We start from the raw sequence: 7,129 nt of genomic DNA, 5'->3' as shown, positions 1-7,129 counted from the left end.
TATTTAATCCAATCTTTCGATCCAGGGTTAATTGTAGCCAGTTTAATAGGTGACATAGAAGCGTGCACTCAACTAGGTCGGTGATTACAGTTATATTGCTATAGTGACAGAGTCTCTTATATCAATTCGTCTGATTCATTCACTACGTCGTCATTATTCTACCGCAGATCCCCTAATCCCAACATGAAGGGGTTTAGCTACTCATATTCATAACTAATCTAACAGCACATAAAATTCCAGCAGAAGACATAACGAAATAATAATAATAAAACGCAATAACAGAAATTAGGGCGAGAAATAATGATAGCATAAAACAAGAATTAAGGACAACAAAGGGTTAATTATTATTAAGAGAAGGAGGAGATTACAATCTAAGCAATCCGGCGTAAAGAACGACGAAATCCGAGTGCAATAATCCCAAGGTGAAAGCAACGTAAAAGTAACAGTAGGTTTTTCTAAAATCAATAATAGTAAAAGAGATAGTCTAAGAGTAAAAAGAGATGCCTAATTAACCTAGTAATCCTTGGTTAAATAGGAAAAGTCTAAGTGTTATTGCAAAATAAACCAAACACGGCTAATTAAAGCCCACAGCGTCAAAAAGCCTCTCGATCGAGTAGATTAGACTACTCGATCGACCATCAGCGCAGGGGAAACTCCTCGATCGACCTTCAGGGGACTCGATCGAGGACTTGTCATGTGCGGATCACTCGATCGAGTAAGCAGTAGCTCGATCGAGTCTTGGGAAGCTTAGGAATCACTCGATAGACCACCAAACAGCTCGATAGACCACCTGGGTCTTCAATTCAGCTCACGTCTTCACCAAAATGCCTCGTAAAGCGTGCAACGACACTTCTGAGTGCAACATCTCACTCTGGGATGGTCCCGTCTCCTCTAAATGCATGCAAAAGGACAGAAAAGAGCATGGTTCCGCTACTTCCGCGATTATCCCTACAAAAAGGACAAAATACACCAAAGTAGCCAATTCGGGGCAAAATACTATAAAAACAGTATATAAATGCATAGAAATACGTGCTGAAATAGGCCAAAAAGACTATACATTAGGCACGTATCAATGATCACATGTTTAAATCTCATTTTAAGAATACATGTGGGATGTAATATTTTACAGTCAACTGGTCCACACATATCGGTAATGATTGGCTGACTAGGATTTGACATTACTGTCGTGCGACGGTGGTGATCAGTTGATCCCCTTAGGTCATACATATAGGGAAATACCCTTAATTGATTATTTAATTAATCGTATGCCGATACGAGTTAATTGAATTGCTTAAAATTGACGGATGATTTGTGAGTGAGATTAACGTGTCTTATTGTAATTCGATTATATTAGACACGGTCTAAGTAATCGAATTGTTTTATTACTTGGATAAAATTATTGTTTACGAAACAATTGAAATCGAAATTGAATGAATAATTTATTATAAATACAAGACGTTGTAATTTATAATTTGATAAACCGTTTTGGTACAAGTAATTACGAATTACTAGTCGATTTTGTAAATGACATATTTTATGAGTATGTTGATTTTTAATATGTTAAAAATACATTACACTGTGACATGTCATGTAATATGTTACATGTGACAAAATTAACAAGTGATAAAATAAAATGGACTACCCATTTTATTTTAGGTGTACCGAAATAAGGGAGGGAGTATAAGATTTTATTGTGTTTTATTTTGAGTGGAAAACACAATAATTAAATCTAGCTAGTAGCCATGCATACCTAGCTTTTGAGAAGAGGAATTTTTTCATGCATTGGCTCCCCCATGACCCATACCCCAACCGGTATTCCCACTAGAGAAAGACTAATGTTTTCTCTTTAATTATTCATTACCTCATATAATATTTCTAGTGTGTTAGAAATATACTACTCTCTACATCTTATGAAAAATTAGAGAGATAAAATCTCCAAAAATTCCTTCATCTTGACCGAAATTGCAAGTGACCAAAATAAATATTTTGGGTCAATTTTTAGTAAGATTAGTATTATTTCTAGTACAAATAATATTAGTTATTAAGGGATTTCTTTGGGTATTCACATTTGGGAGGGATTCTATTTTGGATCCTTTGTTCATCCACTTTAAGGAAAGCTCAAGAACAAGTAAGAAGGAGATCTTACTTGTGCCCTTTAATCCGAAGTTCCATAGTAAGAAAGACGATTTCTTCTCTTGTCTATTTTTGTTTGCATGCATAAGATTTGTAATTATTTTATCACTAAATAATTTCTCACATATATGAATATGTATATTAATGAGATTAATGAATTTTAACAATAATTGCTCACCATCCCCGAATAGATCACCACAGTTTTCAAAACATTTAAAACGGGGTCCATTACTGATTACATAAAACAAGATACCCAATATACAAACAACACACAACTCCCAACTCCATTATATCTCCACACACCTGACTACACACTAAAGTGTGTAGTCCTGCCAGAATACCCATCGCAACAGATATTCCACGCCGCTAATGGGGGACCGCAGCCGTACCCACCAAATCCTCGCTCATTTAATCAGAGCGATAACCCATGTTCTTTAATGTACACATCCCCTCATGTGGCGGGTTCCACAGAGGGTGAATCAAGGGCGTGAAGCCACTCCCGCAAGTGACTCCACTCAGCCGAGGACACGCCTCACAAACCACAGACAATCACACAACCAATTATACAACAACAACACCAATACAATCCAATAACTTAAAGATCAATAATAAACACAACCATCACCAACAACTATGTAACCAATAACCAAGTAGAGAAACCCTACCTGGAATAAGCAAATCACCAGATCGTCACAAAGCAGATATTCAATATTGCTCTTATACGAAACCATCTCAAATAATCACATAATCATATCATTACTATCTAATACATATCATACTCCCAAAATCTCCCAAAATACCCAATTAGGGTTTTAAACAAAATCAACGAAAAGGCATAAAAACTATACAAGGATCTTACTCACAACACGACAAACTCAACGGCATATAGAACACGAAGATCTGACGACCCTAGCCTTTGGGATTTGAAAGCAACGTGAAGAAAGGAAGTAACGTAACTTGCTTTCTGTCTTGAAAGGTTTTAGAAAAGATAAAAGTGACAAAGGAACTGACGAAAACTTTAAATATCAATCACGCGTTGCTAACAAAACCCGGCTAAAATAACCCGTATAATCGATTTACTCAATCGAGTAAGTCACTTACTCGATTGAGTGACCCTTACTCGATCGAGTGACCCTTACTCGATCGAGTGCCACACTTACTCGATCGAGTACCAATCAGCAGAACACTGTTTCGAAATCCAAACTCACTTACTCGACAGAGTAAGCCCCACTAGATAGAGTACCCAAAAGCATAGAAAACCGTAGTATTACAGTCTCTTGATGCCCGAGGTTAGCGAAGTCAACTCCCCAGTGACGGCTGAAGATGTTGCGATGGAGGAGACTGCCACTATACAAGAGGCTGCTGAGGAAGCTACTAGATCAGGTCTTATTCTTGAAAAAGAGAGTCAGCCAAAGACAGTTGGGGAGGGAGCAGCTGAAGCTGAGAGGATAGTCGTGGACTAAGCCTTTGTTTTTCTTTTTATTAGTATCTGTTTTTGGGGACCTGAACGTGTGTGGCGCAGGTTTAGTAAAAATTTTAAAACACTCTGTTTTGTGAATATTGTAGTATCTGTCCAAATGGCAGATTTAGGCTTTTAAATGTTAGGTGGTAATCTGATCAGGGAGCAGTAGTTAAATTGTTGTGTTTTTGTTTGCTGAAAAAGCCGTCGTGTCTACCCAGGGGGCAGATTTAGACTTATATGGTTGTCGTGTCTACCCAGGGGGCAGATTTAGACTTGGGTGGCTGTCTTGTCTACCCAGGGGCCAGATTTAGACTTGTGCATGCCATTTTTTTATTTTGCTTAGGGAGCAGACTACTTAACCTTGTTCATGACGCAAGGTGTGTTCGTTGTATTTTGAGCTATCAGGGGCGTACCTTAGGTAAGTTTTTCGTCATTCTAGGACCAATGGAGTGTTGCAGGACGCCGGTTGCTGAGCAATCCTTGTATTCCTTTTCTGTTTGTATGTATGATGGGGCCCTGACTACGTCGAGTACTCGGTATCAGTAGCTACCTTGGGGGTGTTATCCGGGGTAGCTGCGTGAGCTCTGAGCTACGGCCAAGCTCCCTTTCGTGTCCACTAGCCGTCGCGTAAGGGTTCCTGATCCAGGAATTATGTTGGGCATGTTAGAGTACCGTGTGCCTTATCACCCCACATTCAGTAGTAAATCATGTTGTACCACCCCTAACGTGCCATGGAGGTGAGAGCTCAGAGTTAGTTCAAAAAACTGAAATCAGAAAATTAAAAGGCCAAAAGAGCGACGTAGGATACTAGTGTTATCTTATGGGGTTCCAGAGAAACCATGGACCCAGGATTCCACAGAACTCGTAGCTCAAATAACAAGTTTTAAAAGAAGCGCAAAAGTCTTAAAGGAACGAAGAAATGCAAAAAGGTATTAAGAATAACGAATTGGTAGTATGCCTACTACAAATTTTTTTTTTATTTTTTTTTTGAAACTACCTCTGTACACTAAACTCCACGCGTTATTAAACGTGATACTTCTTCAGGTGGAGTATGTTCCAAGGTTTCTCTATTAATTGACCTTGTGTCACGGTCCGGTACTTTTACCGGATCGTGGTGCACACCCTTGCCCAACTCTAGGGCAAGAATGCAAGTAACAAGGGTCACATACTAGTGAGGGATCGCCCATTAGCACGTTTCTCGGGACTCAGGGTGTGTGTATCGGTAATCCTAGTCACGATTATCAAAATCCGGTACACGAAAGCAATAAAAGTAAGCAATACGATTATTGTAAGCAAAAAACAAGCAATATCAAGCTTGAAGATGAGAAGCAATTTTTATTGACTAGCACCTCTCATAGAGGCATATTTGATATTTTGGTTCTGGTAGCAGGATACATTGATAGTGCAAAATAGCGATATGAAATATAAACGCCTAAAAACATAACTTAAACTAAGAATCTAGCTCCAAGATTCGACACGCAGGAAGTAATCTTGGAGTACTACTTGAATATGAAAACGGAAATGAAAATACATAATCAAAAATATAAAATCTAAGGGCTTGAAGTGAAAGGACCGCGCGCGCAAATCTTAGGGATTATGCGGCTAAATTTGCGGCTCCTTACACTCTCCCCCACCTAATCTGTTGCCACCCTAGGCAACACAAAAATCTCGAACGGCGATGCAGTGAAACATCCTCGGTGAGGTGTGGCCGTCCATACTGCATTGAGGTTTGGCTTTCTCTTTGCTTTGGCTCATAGATACTTTTCGGTCCACACCATGATCGGATTCATCGCCCCTTCAAGAATATAGTGCATTTCCTTGACGGTGAGACTAACGAATATCTTGTCCTCTAAGTTTATCACTCGCCTCTGGTCATTCTGGAAAGTCCATGTCCTCTTTGCTCGTGCGGAAACTTCACGAGATCGTTCCAGGTGCTTGCTCCAGCGCACCTTCACCTTGTCCATCACCACTTCAGTACCTGCATTCAAGGGTAAGTGAGTTCTCAAAGACGCAGAATCAGCACTTCGGCGTGATCCCTTGATGGTACGAGGTCTTCTCATTTGGGTCGACTGCCCTCAAACCAGGACGTCGATTCAGCACATCGACGCGGCCCCCTAATGTCACGGGGCCTTCTTCTATGGGATTCACGACCCTCATTGTCTATTCCCCTTTTAGGTGGTAGACTCTCATTCTGTCTCTCAGGCCACTTAGTAGCGTAGTTAGCCCGAGTCTTGTTCACCCTCCGTTCCGCTGAACCATTGGGTACTCTCCAAGGTTGCACCCCTCGTCTCGGCGTCGGTATCACCCTCATTGCCGATATCTGAGGGTTCCCATTGTCCTCATCCACATCCACGGTCTTCACTACGAAAGACCCCATTATCATCATCGAACTGTCACTTGGCTTTAACACTGCTAATGCTCTCTGAAAGAACTACATCCCGAGTACTAACTTGAAATCTTCTAACGGGACGGTGGTGAAGTCGAGCTCCCCTGCCCATTCACCCACCTGAACCGCGACCTTCTTAGCTACTCCTTAGACACGTCTCATTTTTCCATTAACCGGATTAAGGCAGCTGTTAGCGTCGCTCAGAACTCGTCCTAACCGATCAGCTTCCTCTTTAGTCATAAAGTTGTGGGATGCACCCGAGTCGGTCATGGCTCGTGCTTACCTCCCATTCACCGTCAAGTCTACATACATAAGCCCGGTGGATTTCTTGGCGAGAGGTTCTTCCAACTTCCTCATCGCGCTTATCCTATGATGCGAGCCCATACGCGGCTGGTCTTCCACATCACCCGAGTCTTCGTCATATTCTTGGTGATAGTTGGCCGACACCCCGTCAAGACGCTCTTGAGCCCCCTTCGGCATCTTCTGAATCATCGCGTTGAACTCTGCCTTGTTAGGACATTCGACCATCCTGTGAGGACCCTTGCACACAAAACATGCGAACGGTTTCTTAGTTGTAGATGCAGTTGAGTTTCCCACCTTTGAAGACGAGCTTGTGGGCGAGTTCGCACTGCTCGCCGCTTGAGCTTGGCTCCCTTTTTAGCAAAACCGACTATTCCCAACCGAAATCGAACTAGCTTGTGGCTTTCTTCCATTGAACCCAATTTGAGGCGCATCAGTATTCTCCGTTGGTGCCACATCTCGAGGTACCTCTCACTCCCCGTGGAAATCGAGAAGATGCTCCGCAGCTGATATGGCTGAAGATAGAGTCTTGGGGCTTTGTCTCATTACCTCCTATTGAGCCCACCTCTTTAATCCGTTGATGAACTCGAATGTCCTGTCTGTCTCGGTCATTTCGGTAATTAAGAGCATGCACGCTGAGAACTCCCTCACATAATCCCGGATTAATTTAGTGTGCTTTACTTCCTTCAGCTTCCTCAAAGCGACAAACTCGGTGTTCTCGGGGTTGAAGTGATCCTTTAAAATCCTCTTGAAGTCGGCCCATGATGTTAGCATGATCATGCCCGCTTTGATTTCCTTGTACCTAGCACGCCACCACATCTTGGCATCCTCCACCAAGTACATACTTG

Source organism: Silene latifolia, chromosome X, assembly GCF_048544455.1.
Source record: "Silene latifolia isolate original U9 population chromosome X, ASM4854445v1, whole genome shotgun sequence".
Taxonomy (NCBI): domain Eukaryota; kingdom Viridiplantae; phylum Streptophyta; class Magnoliopsida; order Caryophyllales; family Caryophyllaceae; genus Silene; species Silene latifolia.
The sequence above is the reverse complement of the archived record's forward strand: the minus strand, read 5'-3'. Positions refer to the sequence as shown.